Consider the following 16,108-nt stretch of genomic DNA (forward strand, 5'->3'; position numbering starts at 1 on the left):
ACATACCAGACATTGATGCAGCCTGTCAGAATGCTCTCCATGGTACAACTTTAGAAGTTTTTGAGTGTATTTGTTGACATGCCAAACTCCTAATGAAATATAGCCACTGTCTTGCCTTTTTTATGACTACATCGATATGTTGGGACCAGGTTAGATCCTCAGAGATGTTGACACCCAGGAACTTGAAGCTGCTCACTCTCTCCCTGGACCTGCTGCCCTTGTCCAGCTGGATGGTAGGGTGATCTGAGGAAGAAATGCTGCCTGAATATTTCCCTAACCGGCACCAAGTCTCTGGGTTCCCACCGAGTCCCACACCCTGAGCTTGGAGATTCACTGGTACAGGCTAAGCCAGGGGTCGGCAACGTTTACCACTGAATGAGCCAATATGGACCCATTTCCCACAGAAAAGAAAACACTGGGAGCCGCAAAACCCGTTTGACATTTAAAATGAAATAACACTGCATACAATGTTTTTTTTGCCTTTATGCTATGTATAAACAAACTATAATGTGTTGCATTTATGAAATTGATGAACTCCTGCAGAGAAAACGAAACTACATTTCTGCATGGAACAAAAACATTTTGAACTCCGAAAAAAAGACGTTGGGTTGAAGGTTGAAGGTTACTCCATAGTTAGCCTACCTTGGATCGAAGAATTAAAAGAAATCGCGCACTGGCGGGTGTCAGGCATTGGCAGTGGTGATGTCTATTAATAGCGATAAAAAACACGTTGTAGCGGTGTAGTGCTACACGCAGCGCTAAAATAAAGACACTGCAGTCAAAGGTAACTTTATTCGAACTAAACAGCCTTGCTTTAAAGCCTCCCTCAACCCGTCCCCGTGGGCGCGGATGCTCCAAAAGACACGTACTCACAAACCCCCATAGGCTATCTCCCTTAGCCGGAACGGTGGCTAATTGTGAACTGGTTCGCCACAAGGTTTTTAGCTTGTACAAGATCACCATAATCTTCAAATTTTGAATTATGTTTCAAAAACTAACAAACCACGGGGAGCTGCAGCACAGAGATGAAAGAGCTGCATGCGGCTCCGGAGCCGCGGGTTGCCGACCCCTGGGCTAAGCAATGCTTTTTGTTAGGAATTCCTCCTCCGTGAATCCCTCCATGGATTTGCCCTTTCCCATTTTTCCAGTCTCCTCCATCTTCATATCTGACCCGGATACATACACTGATATGTTTCTGACCTCACCCCTCCCTGAATTTAATCACAGCCCCATTGGCATCTTTGACTGTAAGGCCCCGAGCCCTGGAACAACAATTTAAAAAGAAAATCCTTCTTTCTATTTTCCTACAATGTACGTCTTTGATCAAACATCTAGTAGTCTGCTTTAATATCTGGAATGAAGGCTCCACCGTTGCTTCGTCACTGTCTGGAACTCTGACACCATGTGACCACAAAACACATGGGTAATCTTCTCACAGAGTGACCTTTCAACTAAGGAATGGTATTCCTGCATCACCTTCTAATCTTACCAATAATAACTTAAAATCTGGCTTAACACAGGCCCTGAAATTCTTTTCAGCAGCACAATGCATTCTTGTGGTTTGCAAAGGAATTGAATCGAAATGTTGAATGTGGTTTCCCAGGTTTACCGGATTACTTTGGCGTCCTCTGCGCCCGTGGCACATGTGCGTTTGGAGACGTGGGTGTACACAAACCCATGGATTGAAGCACCCGGAAGACAACGGCAGCAGGTGCATGGGAATACCGCAGCCTGTAGACTACCTCTCCCCCAGGTCTCATCTGCTCTCGAAAATATATCGCTGCTGGCTCTTAATCCTGAAACCCCCTCCCTCGCAGCACTTTCACCAAAAAGATTGCAGTGGTCAAGCGGGCAGCTACCCCCACCTTCTCAAGGGCATTTAGGGGTGAGCAATAACCTCTGATCATTGAAACCTCATGCCCCGAAATATTATGATGCCCTGTGCGTGTTTGCACTCTTCCCTTTTCAAACTCACTGGCTTCTGTGTGTGGCCTGCCCACTGGGTGATGAGGAACAGTTCACTAGAACGTAATGGGAGCCAACTTACACAGTACCTGTTGAGTGCCTGGACATTCCTGTGTGTGAATTCCTTTAACAGAGTTGCCTTCACCAATTCACTGGACAACAATGTGCACCCAATCACGCTCCGTTTACTTGTGCTCAAGGAGAATGGCCCTCTCACCAAACTGCTCTGAATCTTCAGCCCAGATTGTCAACTGATACTCCTCCAATTGAAACTTTGTGCACTTTTCAATTCCATCGTTTGCAAGTACAAGAACCAATCACCATTCATTTTTCAGGTAACACACACAGAATGCTGGTGGAATGCAGCAGGCCAGGCAGCATCTATAGGAAGAAGTACAGTCGCTGTTTCAGGCCGAGACCCTTCGTCAGGACTAACTGAAAGAAGAAATGGTAAGAGATTTGAAAGTGGGAGGGGGAGGAGGAGACCCGAAAAGATAGGAGAAGACCGGAGGGGGTGGGATGAAGCTAAGAGCTAAAAAGATGATTGGCAAAAGGGATACAGAGCTGGAGAAGGGAAAGGATCATGGGACGGGAGGCCTCTGAAAGAAAGAAAGAGGGGGGAACACCAGAGGGAGATGGAGAACAGGCAAGGAGTGATTGTGAGAGGGGCAGAGAGAGAGAGAAAAAAAGGGGGGAAATAAATAAATAAGGGATGGGGTAAGAAGGGGAGGAGGGGCATTAACGGAAGTTAGAGAAGTCAATGTTCATGCCATCAGGTTGGAGGCTACCCAGCCAGTATATAAGGTGTTGTTCCTCCAACCTGAGTGTGGCTTCATCTTGACAGTGGAGGAGGCCATGGATAGACATATCAGAATGGGAATGTGGAATTAAAATGTGTGGCCACTGGGAGACCATTTCACTGAGACCCAACGCAGACTGGGAGACCGTTTCACTGAACATCTACACTCTGTCAGTCAGAGAAAGCAGGATCTCCCAGTGGCCACACATTTCAATTCCATGTCCCATTCCCATTCTGATACGTCTATCCATGGCCTCCTCTACTGTCAAGATGAAGCCACACTCAGGTTGGAGGAACAACACCTTATATACCGGCTGGGTAGTCTCTAACCTGATGGCATGAACATTGATTTCTCTAACTTCAATTAATGCCCCTCCTCCCCTTCTTACCCCATCCCTTATTTATTTATTTCCCCCCTTTTTTTCTCTCTCTCTCTGCCCCTCTCACAATCACTCCTTGCCCTTTCTCATCTCCCTCTGGTGCTCCCCTCCCCCTTTCTCCCGAGGCCTCCCGTCCCATGATGCTTTCCCTTCTCCAGCTCTGTATCACTTTCACCAATCACCTTTCCAGCTCTTAACTTCATCCCACCCCCTCCAGTCTTCTCCTATCATTTTGCATTTTCCCCTCCCCGTCCCACTTTCAAATCTCTTACTACCTCTTCTTTCAGTTAGTCCTGACGAAGGGTCTTGGCCCGAAACAGCGACTGTACTTCTCCCTATAGATGCTGCCTGGCCTGCTGCGTTCCGCCAGCATTCTGTGTGTGTGTTGCTTGAATTTCCAGCATCTGCAGATTTCCTCATGTTTACATTTTTCAGGTGTTAAATACCAATAATAATTGTGCATCAATCACCTTAGATTTAGTGGAATAACTGTCCATTGGCTACAACCACAAACAAGAAAGTATGCAGATGCTGGAAGGCTGAGCAACACACACAAAATGCTGGAGGAACTCAGCAGGCCAGGCAGCAGCTCTGGGGAAAAGGTACAGTCGATGTTTGGGCCGAGTCCTAGTCCTGCCCAGTCCTGTACCTTTTCCCCAGAGATGCTGCCTGGCCTGCTGAGTTCCTCCAGCATTTTGTGTGTGTCTGCCCTACAATCTTCGTTTGTAACCTTGTCTTGGTCTGCCTGGTGACTTTGGGTCTCAGGCTTAAACCAGGGAGCTGGGTTCTCAATGACTGTTCTCAGCTTCTGTGACTGTACAATGTCTGTTCAATCTAACAGACTGATAGTGAAAAAATTACTCATGGAGAGGAGGAAGAGAAAAGGAGAGACAGCAGATACAGTGGGAGAGATGAGGCAGAGAGAGATAGAAGGGGTCAGGGAGAAAGAACGAGAGAAACGAAGAGAAAGTCAGAGAGAGACAGGTAGAAATGGAGAAGCCGAGGCAATGAACATTTAGACAAAGATAGTGATAAGGGATCTGCTGGAGGCATTCAACAGGCTGAACAGCATCCGAGGAGAGAAGGAAATGGCAAAGTTTTGGGCCGAAACCCAACATCTTGATAGCAGCATCTACTGCCTCGCGTGTCGACAGAGACTCACTTGAAGACTATGTTGTGGTGATGAGAGGGGACTGAAAGAGGGAACTTTTCACAAAGTGATGAAGGTGGGATGAGTACAAGAAAAACCTTGTGGCTAATCTAATGTGGAAATTGCTGCAGTGAAGCCAGCAGATGGAGTGATGCAGAGCTCGTCTGCAGGTCCATTGTGGTGGGCTCGTCTGCAGCTCAGAAGGGGCATTCCCATACTTGCGTTTCGCTCCTCTGCGGTTAACACGCTGCCAGGAGGGCGTCGATCATGAGGCGGGCTGCGAAGAGCAAAGCCAAGCCTCCTCACTGAGGAGGTGTCAGCGAAACGGTTGCCGGGTAACAAGGTACATTGGTGCAGGCAATGTTGTTCTCAGCGAAGCAGAGTTTAATCACTGGTAAGGGAAGCAATCCTGTGAATAACAGACCATGCAACTGCCTTTAGGCCTCACAAATGTATCAAGGCATGGATTCTGTACGTCACAGAGCAATTGATTTACCAGCATGGCAGAACACTTAATCCTACATGTATAAATAAAAGCAGAATGTGCTGTGAATCTTCGGATCAGACAGCTCCCCTAGGCTGGGAAACAGATTGATGACCTTTGATCAGAAGTAAGCAACATTAAGGCTTTGTTGCAGACTGAATATTCTGTTTGTTCTCACTGTTACGGGGCAGGCCCCACACCCCCGAGTAACAGCAGCAGCAACTCCCAAAATGCTGGCGGAACTGGCTGGGTCTCTGGAGGGGAGTAGACAACCGATGTTTCAGGCTGAGACCAACGATCTCTCTTCTGTCTCACCGGTTTGCAGGTTTCCTACACACAGAGTAAACACAACAATACACTTAACCGGTTACAGGAGCTTTGCTCGGTTTTGGGAGGGGAGAGGAGGGGCTCGGGCTGACCAAGTCCTGCATTCTGTTGCAATGGAGCTTTTGCTTGCTAAAGTAAATATTTCTTTCCTTTACACTAGACCATGGTCTTCCAGACACAGAGTTTCACAGCCAGTAAGGTACCATGGTCACTGTAGAACAGTACATGCTCACTGCACTAGACTGCAGTTCAATCCTGACATCTGGTGCTGTCTGTGTGGAGTTTGCACGTTCTCCCTGTGACTGTTGTGTTTCCACCAAGTGCTCTGGTTTCTTCCCATATCTCAAAGATGAATGGGTAGGTTAATTGGCCAATGTAAACTGACCCCTGATGTGTGGGAGAGGGGTGGAATCGGGGTGAGTGTGGTGCCAATGTAAACTGGACCCCGGTGAGTGGGAGAGGGGTGGAATCGGGGTGAGTGTGGTGCCAATGTAAACTGACCCCTGATGTGTGGGAGAGGGGTGGAATCGGGGTGAGTGTGGTGCCAATGTAAACTGACCCCTGATGTGTGGGAGAGGGGTGGAATCGGGGTGAGTGTGGTGCCAATGTAAACTGGACCCCGGTGAGTGGGAGAGGGGTGGAATCAGGGTGAGTGTGGTGCCAATGTAAACTGACCCCTGATGTGTGGGGGAGGGGAGAATCGGGGTGAGTGTGGTGCCAATGTAAACTGACCACCTGATATGTGGGAGAGGGGTGGAATCGGGGTGAGTGTGGTGCCAATGTAAACTGACCCCTGATGTGTGGGAGAGGGGTGGAATCGGGGTGAGTGTGGTGCCAATGTAAACTGACCCCTGATGTGTGGGAGAGGGGTGGAATCGGGGTGAGTGTGGTGCCAATGTAAACTGACCCCTGATGTGTGGGAGAGGGGTGGAATCGGGGTGAGTGTGGTGCCAATGTAAACTGGACCCCGGTGAGTGGGAGAGGGGTGGAATCGGGGTGAGTGTGGTGCCAATGTAAACTGACCTCTGATGTGTGGGAGAGGGGTGGAATCGGGGTGAGTGTGGTGCCAATGTAAACTGACCCCTGATGTGTGGGAGAGGGGTGGAATCGGGGTGAGTGTGGTGCCAATGTAAACTGACCCCTGATGTGTGGGAGAGGGGTGGAATCGGGGTGAGTGTGGTGCCAATGTAAACTGACCACCTGATATGTGGGAGAGGGGTGGAATCGGGGTGAGTGTGGTGCCAATGTAAACTGACCCCGGTGTGTGGGGGAGGGGTGGAATCGGGGTGAGTGTGGTGCCAATGTAAACTGACCCCTGATGTGTGGGAGAGGGGTGGAATCGGGGTGAGTGTGGTGCCAATGTAAACTGACCACCTGATATGTGGGAGAGGGGTGGAATCGGGGTGAGTGTGGTGCCAATGTAAACTGACCCCGGTGTGTGGGAGAGGGGTGGAATCGGGGTGAGTGTGGTGCCAATGTAAACTGACCCCTGATGTGTGGGGGAGGGGTGGAATCGGGGTGAGTGTGGTGCCAATGTAAACTGGACCCCGGTGTGTGGGAGAGGGGTGGAATCGGGGTGAGTGTGGTGCCAATGTAAACTGACCCCTGATGTGTGGGAGAGGGGTGGAATCGGGGTGAGTGTGGTGCCAATGTAAACTGACCCCTGATGTGTGGGGGAGGGGTGGAATCGGGGTGAGTGTGGTGCCAATGTAAACTGACCCCTGATGTGTGGGAGAGGGGTGGAATCGGGGTGAGTGTGGTGCCAATGTAAACTGACCCCTGATGTGTGGGAGAGGGGTGGAATCGGGGTGAGTGTGGTGCCAATGTAAACTGACCCCTGATGTGTGGGGGAGGGGAGAATCGGGGTGAGTGTGGTGCCAATGTAAACTGGACCCCGGTGTGTGGGAGAGGGGTGGAATCGGGGTGAGTGTGGTGCCAATGTAAACTGACCCCTGATGTGTGGGAGAGGGGTGGAATCGGGGTGAGTGTGGTGCCAATGTAAACTGACCCCTGATGTGTGGGAGAGGGGTGGAATCGGGGTGAGTGTGATGCCAATGTAAACTGACCCCTGATGTGTGGGGGAGGGGAGAATCGGGGTGAGTGTGGTGCCAATGTAAACTGGACCCCGGTGTGTGGGAGAGGGGTGGAATCGGGGTGAGTGTGGTGCCAATGTAAACTGACCCCTGATGTGTGGGAGAGGGGTGGAATCGGGGTGAGTGTGGTGCCAATGTAAACTGACCCCTGATGTGTGGGAGAAGGGTGGAATCGGGGTGAGTGTGGTGCCAATGTAAACTGACCCCTGATGTGTGGGAGAGGGGTGGAATCGGGGTGAGTGTGGTGCCAATGTAAACTGACCCCTGATGTGTGGGAGAGGGGTAGAATCGGGGTGAGTGTGGTGCCAATGTAAACTGGATCCTGGTGTGTGGGGGAGGGGTGGAATCGGGGTGAGTGTGGTGCCAATGTAAACTGACCCCGGTGTGTGGGAGAGGGGTGGAATCGGGGTGAGTGTGGTGCCAATGTAAACTGACCCCGGTGTGTGGGAGAGGGGTGGAATCGGGGGTGAGTGTGGTGCCAATGTAAACTGACCCCTGATGTGTGGGAGAGGGGTAGAATCGGGGTGAGTGTGGTGCCAATGTAAACTGACCCCTGATGTGTGGGAGAGGGGTGGAATCAGGGTGAGTGTGGTGCCAATGTAAACTGGACCCCGGTGTGTGGGAGAGGGGTGGAATCGGGGTGAGTGTGGTGCCAATGTAAACTGACCCCGGTGTGTGGGAGAGGGGTGGAATCGGGGTGAGTGTGGTGCCAATGTAAACTGACCCCAGTGTGTGGGAGAGGGGTGGAATCGGGGTGAGTGTGGTGCCAATGTAAACTGACCCCTGATGTGTGGGAGAGGGGTGGAATCGGGGTGAGTGTGGTGCCAATGTAAACTGACCCCTGATGTGTGGGAGAGGGGTGGAATCGGGGTGAGTGTGGTGCCAATGTAAACTGACCCCGGTGTGTGGGAGAGGGGTGGAATCGGGGTGAGTGTGGTGCCAATGTAAACTGACCCCGGTGTGTGGGAGAGGGGTGGAATCGGGGTGAGTGTGGTGCCAATGTAAACTGGACCCTGGTGTGTGGGGGAGGGGTGGAATCGGGGTGAGTGTGGTGCCAATGTAAACTGACCCCTGATGTGTGGGAGAGGGGTGGAATCGGGGTGAGTGTGGTGCCAATGTAAACTGACACCTGATGTGTGGGAGAGGGGTGGAATTGGGGTGAGTGTGGTGCCAATGTAAACTGACCCCTGATGTGTGGGAGAGGGGTGGAATCGGGGTGAGTGTGGTGCCAATGTAAACTGACCCCGGTGTGTGGGAGAGGGGTGGAATCGGGGTGAGTGTGGTGCCAATGTAAACTGACCCCTGATGTGTGGGAGAGGGGTGGAATCGGGGTGAGTGTGGTGCCAATGTAAACTGACCCCTGATGTGTGGGAGAGTGGTGGAATCGGGGTGAGTGTGGTGCCAATGTAAACTGACCCCTGATGTGTGGGAGAGGGGTGGAATCGGGGTGAGTGTGGTGCCAATGTAAACTGACCCCGGTGTGTGGGAGAGGGGTGGAATCGGGGTGAGTGTGGTGCCAATGTAAACTGGACCCTGGTGTGTGGGGGAGGGGTGGAATCGGGGTGAGTGTGGTGCCAATGTAAACTGACCCCTGATGTGTGGGAGAGGGGTGGAATCGGGGTGAGTGTGGTGCCAATGTAAACTGACACCTGATGTGTGGGAGAGGGGTGGAATCGGGGGTAGCTGATGGATAAAACGAGAGATTAATGTCGGATCGGTGCCAAGAGTGGTGGATGGTTCCCTGACCATCTCCTGTCGTTGTCCAGGCCATGGTAGCCTGACTCCTTCAGGTATATGCGGCATTTGTCACACCTTCCCTCATCTGCAAACCAATTACCACTGCAACTGGTTTTCATGCCAACCTCTGACTGTCCCTCTCCAACCACTGCAGAACTCCCTCTTGGCCACACAGCACTAAGTCCATTTCCTATTCTCCACTGGGGAAGTGGTTGGTGTAAAATGCACAAATGTGTATTTTAAAAGTGTATTTAACACACAACCCTCGTCTCTCTCCACACCAATCCCACCCTCACCGTCTCTGATCACACAACCCTCCCCTCTCTCCATACCGATCCCACCCTCACCTTCTCTGATCACACAACCCTCTCCTCCCTCCACACCGATCCCACCCTCACCGTCTCTGATCACACAACCCTCCCCTCTCTCCACACCGATCCCACCCTCACCGTCTCTGATCACACAACCCTCCCCTCCCTCCACACCGATCCCACCCTAACCGTCTCTGATCACAGAACCCTCCCCTCCCTCCACACCGATCCCACCCTCACCTTCTCTGATCACACAACCCTCCCCTCCCTCCACACCGATCCCACCCTCACCTTCTCTGATCACACAACCCTCCCCTCTCTCCACACCGATCCCACCCTAACCGTCTCTGATCACACAACCCTCCCCTCCCTCCACACCGATCCCACCCTCACCGTCTCTGATCACACAACCCTCCCCTCCCTCCACACCGATCCCACCCTCACCTTCTCTGATCACACAACCCTCCCCTCCCTCCACACCGATCCCACCCTCACCTTCTCTGATCACACAACCCTCCCCTCTCTCCACACCGATCCCACCCTCACCTTCTCTGATCACACAACCCTCCCCTCCCTCCACACCGATCCCACCCACACCCTCTGATCACAGAACCCTCCCCTCCCTCCACACCGATCCCACCCTCACCGTCTCTGATCACACAACCCTCCCCTCCCTCCACACCGATCCCACCCTAACCGTCTCTGATCACAGAACCCTCCCCTCTCTCCACACCAATCCCACCCTAACCGTCTCTGATCACAGAACCCTCCCCTCTCTCCACACCGATCCCACCCTCACCTTCTCTGATCACACAACCCCCCCCCTCTCCACACCGATCCCACCCTCACCGTCTCTGATCACACAACCCTCCCCTCCCTCCACACCGATCCCACCCTAACCGTCTCTGATCACACAACCCTCCCCTCCCTCCACACCGATCCCACCCTCACCGTCTCTGATCACACAACCCTCCCCTCCCTCCACACCGATCCCACCCTAACCGTCTCTGATCACACAACCCTCCCCTCCCTCCACACCGATCCCACCCTCACCGTCTCTGATCACACAACCCTCCCCTCCCTCCACACCGATCCCACCCTCACCGTCTCTGATCACACAACCCTCCCCTCCCTCCACACCGATCCCACCCTCACCGTCTCTGATCACACAACCCTCCCCTCCCTCCACACCGATCCCACCCACACCCTCTGATCACACAACCCTCCCCTCTCTCCACACCGATCCCACCCTCACCGTCTCTGATCACACAACCCTCCCCTCCCTCCACACCGATCCCACCCTCACCTTCTCTGATCACAGAACCCTCCCCTCTCTCCACACCAATCCCACCCTAACCGTCTCTGATCACAGAACCCTCCCCTCTCTCCACACCGATCCCACCCTCACCTTCTCTGATCACACAACCCCCCCCCTCTCCACACCGATCCCACCCTCACCGTCTCTGATCACACAACCCTCCCCTCTCTCCACACCGATCCCACCCTCACCGTCTCTGATCACACAACCCTCCCCTCTCTCCACACCGATCCCACCCTCACCGTCTCTGATCACACAACCCTCCCCTCCCTCCACACCGATCCCACCCTAACCGTCTCTGATCACACAACCCTCCCCTCTCTCCACACCGATCCCACCCTCACCGTCTCTGATCACACAACCCTCCCCTCCCTCCACACCGATCCCACCCTAACCGTCTCTGATCACAGAACCCTCCCCTCTCTCCACACCGATCCCACCCTCACCGTCTCTGATCACACAACCCTCCCCTCCCTCCACACCGATCCCACCCTAACCGTCTCTGATCACACAACCCTCCCCTCCCTCCACACCGATCCCACCCTAACCGTCTCTGATCACAGAACCCTCCCCTCTCTCCACACCAATCCCACCCTAACCGTCTCTGATCACAGAACCCTCCCCTCTCTCCACACCGATCCCACCCTCACCGTCTCTGATCACACAACCCTCCCCTCCCTCCACACCGATCCCACCCTAACCGTCTCTGATCACACAACCCTCCCCTCCCTCCACACCGATCCCACCCTCACCGTCTCTGATCACACAACCCTCCCCTCTCTCCACACCGATCCCACCCTCACCGTCTCTGATCACAGAACCCTCCCCTCTCTCCACACGGATCCCACCCTCACTGTCTCTGATCACAGATGAAGGGGATGCTGTTGTGATGTGGCCCACTGACCTGAGGCCAGGTGGTAACACTCAAACATCACCTCATTCCTACCCCTTGAAGAACATCCCACTGCGGACCGTCAGAAAACCCCACTATGAACCGTCAGGAGAATGTCCCTGACACCATCACTGACTTCATCGACTCCCATCCTCTGCCTCCAAACTCATTGTTCCCTCGTTCACACTGCTGGCTTTTTCCGTCTACCTGTGATCCACAAACCAGACTATCCGGCTAGGTGTATTGTCTCTGCTTGCTCCTGCCCCACTGAACTCGTGTCCTCATACCTCGACTCCAATCTATTACCCTTTGTTCAGTCCCTTCACACCTACATCTACGACACTTCTCCTGCCCCACTGAACTCGTGTCCTCATACCTCGACTCCAATCTATTACCCTCGGTTCAGTTCCTTCACACCTACTTCTACAACACTTTTCATGCTCTTCATCTCCATGGTAGCTTTCAAATGCCCGGTCCTGACGGCCTCGTTTTCTCCATGGATGGTCACCATCCCCCATCAAGAAGGTCTCAAAGCTCTCTGCTTCTTTCTCAGTCAAAGAACCAACCAGTTCCCCTCCTCCGTCTGGCAGAACTGGTCCTCATCCTTAACAATTTTCCTTCAGCTCCTCCCACTTTCTCCAGACTCGCGGGGTAGCCATGGACCCCAGCTATGCCCCTTTTCATTTGTCTTCCCTGGTAATGCTCCTCAGCTCTTCCTCCGCCATATTTAGACTGTATTGATACTTCTTCCTACACCCATTCTGATCTCGTCAATTTCATTAACTTTGCCTCTAACTTCCCCTCTGTGCTTAAATTCGCTTGGTCCATTGCTGACAACTCTCTCTGCATTCTTGATCTCTTTGTCTCCACTGTCAACCAACGTACTGATCCCCATGCTTATCTTCACTAAACCTTCTCCCAGACTACCTCCTGTAAACATGCTGTTTCCATCACCTTTGCCACATCTGTTCTCAGGATGGGGCTTTGCTTTCCAGAACATCAGAGATGTTCTCCTTCAAACAATGGGCTTTCCCATTCTACTGTCGCTGCTGTCCTCACCCAGATCCCCTCTATTGTACAGCTGCACTCATCTCATCATCCTGCCGCCTTAGCAGTGATAAATTCCTCTTGTCCTCACTGACCACCCCATGAGCCTCTGCATCAACACATCATCCTCTGCAACTTCAGCCATCTTCAGAGTGATTCTGCTGCTAAACGTGGCTCCTCCCCGAGTCCTGCGCCCCTTCCCTTTCTCCAATGGCCCACTCTTCCCTCCTAACAGATTCCTTCCTCTCCAGCCCTTCACCCTTCCTATCCGCCTGGCTTCACCAATCACTTTCCAGCTATCCTCTTTCCCCTCCCCCTACCTTTTTTATTCAGGATCTCCCCCTTTCCTTTCAGTCCTGATGAAGGGTCTGGGGTTTTGGCCTGAATTATCGATAGCTTACCCTTTTCCATAGATGCTCCCTGACCCGCTGAGTTCCTCCAGCACTTTGTGTGTGTTGATTTGGATTTCCAGCATTTGCAGACTTTCTGGTGTTTATGCAAAGCCTCGTCATTGGCTGCCTGGCCATGTGAGGTAACTTTGAGTGACAGTTGCCCAATCAGGAAGTGTGTGCTTGGGTAAGTTCCTTATTTTTGACCAAACAGTAAGGGTTTGAGAATTGAGGAAGTAAAATGCTGCCTGCTGCAGTGACACAAACAAACTCAACAAGGGGCATCCTCTCCTTTTCCACAGTGCTGTGCCAGCCTCTGGTAAATGCTTCCCCTCCCAAAACAGTACGTTGCTTGCGTTCAGCAGCACCTTCAGCACGAGGCAGCAGGCCGTGCTGGGACCAGTCCCAAGCTGGAATCTTCCAAACTGATAACAAGGAGATGTTGAAGCGGGTGAAAGTCATGAGTCAGCTTCAGGGCAGAACTCAAGTAAGGTGTGGCCCCTGTCGGTGGAGTGACGTCCTGGGGTAACAGATCGTGGAAGATTGTTGGGCTGAAGAAGCTCATAGGGGATGAGGGGATGAGCTTCGGACATTTTGCTAAGGTAATGTTTTAAGTATCTGACATGAAGGGGTGGGGCAGGCCTGTGGTGCTGCAAGCCGAGAGATTGTGACTGATGGGTTTTGACTGTTTCGGCCAAAACCCTCGTGTCTGCAGTTCTGGCCACTGCATTACAGGGATGATATGGAGCCTTTGAGAGGATGCAGATGGGCTTTCCTGAATTAGGGAATACAAGCTATTTGGAAAGGTTGGACTAACTTAGCTCATTTTCTCTGGAGCAGCCAGGGTCAGGGCTGAACACAAAGTACCACAGATGCTGTGGTCCAATCAACAGGTACAAAAGCTGGATGAACTCAGCAGTCGGGCAGCATCCGTGGAAAAGGGTCAAGGGTAGCCTGATACAAGTTTATAAAATGGTGACCGGGTAGACTGTCAGTCTTTTTCTCAGGGTGTAAATGCCAAGTAATGGAGAGGTGAGAGGGGAAGGAAGTTTAAATGAAGTTTATGAAACGATTGTTTTTTTTTAAACACGGAGTGTTGGGTGTCTGGAATGTGCTGCTGGGGGTGGTGAAGGAAGCAGGCTCAATCACAACATTTAGACTGGTGCATAAACATGCAGGGACCGTGCAGACCATCTGCAGGAGGCTGTCAACTGTAAATTGACATCCCAGTCAGGACAGACATAACGGGTCATAAAGCCTTTTCCTGTACTGTTCTGTGTTCAATCTAGAGTTGAGAATTTAGATAAAAATGATAAACTGTTATTTTGATGAGCTTTTGTCGGTCAGAGTCAACCATGGATGTTGCATCCTAGCTGTCTGGGTACGCAAGCCCGGGCAGTACAATAGGGAGAGCGAGCTGTTGCCCATGCAGCAAGTTCCCGCTCTCCACACATCTGGTAAATCCAAAGGAACGTCAGAGACCAATATAGACTGGCACCAGCAGCATCACAGGAGTTGCCAGTCAGCGTCAAACTCAAAGTAGGACTGCCTGAGGGACTCCAGCTCTGGATTTCCCCTCGGGGTTTACTCCCGAAGCCTTCCGCGTGAGTGGGTATACCTGCAAGGCAGCGGAGGTTTGAGAGCAGAATTTTCCTTCTCCTCGATGAGCTGCTAATCACAACTGATGAGCCCCATTTGCCTGAAGTGACTGGTTTTATGGCGCCAGTAGCCCTTCCTTGCCCTTTCTCCTGACTGTAGAAACGGTTCTGTCGGACTTGGTAGCTAAGCCAGTCGTGAAGGTCAGGAGCTGGACTTGGTTGTCAGAGTATATTTGAGTTGAAAACCATCGGGAGTTTGTCCCACCACCACACCCGGCTATACAACCTTAAGGAGCCTTTTTAAGTCAGTGAAATATTTGAATCATTAAAATATAAGATGCTAGGGATCAGTCAGCATCCTCAAGGGCACACGGCACAGAGCAGAAAGTGGAGGTTTAGTTTATGGAGCAAGCATTAGAGGCCTGATGTACACTGCTAAAGGGTCCAGACCACAATGATGACTGTCTGCTTTGCTCTGCAGATGCTGTCTGACTGGCTGAGTTCCTCCAGCTCTTTGCACGATTCTGGCATCTGCAGCCTCTTGTGCATTTGTTGAACTGGCCTCACGCAGGGGAAAGGCCTTCGCATTGCACTAAACAGGTGTAGAGGTAGACCAGGATGAAAGACTGGGTACTGGGGTTATTGGTCAGGGATTGGATCGATGCCTCTTTTAGACAGGAGGGTCATTGGGGTTTTAGATGGGGGTGGTTGTCAGTCTGAGCCTGGTGTTGGTTGGTGAGTGTTAGTCAGGTTCGCTGATAGGGAGATGGTGATTTGGCTTTCAGAGGTTATGGTTTGCCTGCTGTGAGGGTATGTTAGATTAAAATGGTATGGTAGTGGGTGGGTTGTTGGGTGACCTTGCTGGTGGGTGTGGTGTAGTGTTCACTAATATTTGGCTGTACAACATCCCAGATGGAGATAAGAAGATAAACGAGATAAAGGTATTACAGGAGTGATACTAGCACTTATAGAAGATTGGCTGACTGGCAGAAGGCAAAGAGTGGGAAATTCAAACAACACACACAAAATGCTGGTGGAACACAGCAGGCCAGGCAGCATCCATAAGGAGAAGCACTGTCGACGTTTCGGGCCGAGACTCTTCGTCAGGACTAACTGAAAGGAAAGATAGTAAGAGATTTGAAAGTAGTGGGGGGAGGGGGAAATGCGAAATGACAGGAGAAGACTGGAGGGGGTGGGATGAAGCTAAGAGCTGGAAAGGTGATTGGCAAAAGTGATACAGAGCTGGAGAAGGGAAAGGATCATGGGACGGGAGGCCTCAGGAGAAAGGGGGGGGGGGTGGAAGCACCAGAGCGAGATGGAGAACAGGCAGAGTGATGGGCAGAGAGAGAGAGAAAAAACAAACAACTAACTATGTCAGGGATGGGGTAAGAAGGGGAGGAGGGTGTGGTGAACTATGTGCCTGTCGGGACACGCCCCTGCTGACTGCTCCTGTGGCTCCTCCCACAGGCCCCTGTATAAAGGAGACCTGCGGCCTGAAGATCGGCCTCAGTCTCCAGGACCTTGTATGATAGACACTCACTCCTGGTTCCTTCTTCCAGTCAATAAAAGCCGATATCTCGCCTACGTCTCAGTGTGAGTTATTGATGGTGCATCAGAG

At 52.0% G+C, this 16,108-nt stretch overlaps 1 protein-coding gene across 1 annotated transcript in view; it reads left to right on the top strand.

Annotated features, from left to right (window-relative positions):
- The first annotated feature begins 11,332 nt into the window (after positions 1 to 11,332).
- Positions 11,333 to 16,108, top strand: part of camkk1a (calcium/calmodulin-dependent protein kinase kinase 1, alpha a) — a 175,288-nt gene continuing 170,512 nt past the window's right edge. Inside the window, exon 1 of the mRNA XM_059971484.1 lies at positions 11,333 to 13,494. The gene's annotated coding sequence lies outside the window, so the exon portion shown is untranslated. The remainder of the gene's footprint in view (positions 13,495 to 16,108) is intronic.

This window comes from Hypanus sabinus, chromosome 6 (assembly GCF_030144855.1).
Source record: "Hypanus sabinus isolate sHypSab1 chromosome 6, sHypSab1.hap1, whole genome shotgun sequence".
Taxonomy (NCBI): Eukaryota; Metazoa; Chordata; class Chondrichthyes; order Myliobatiformes; family Dasyatidae; genus Hypanus; species Hypanus sabinus.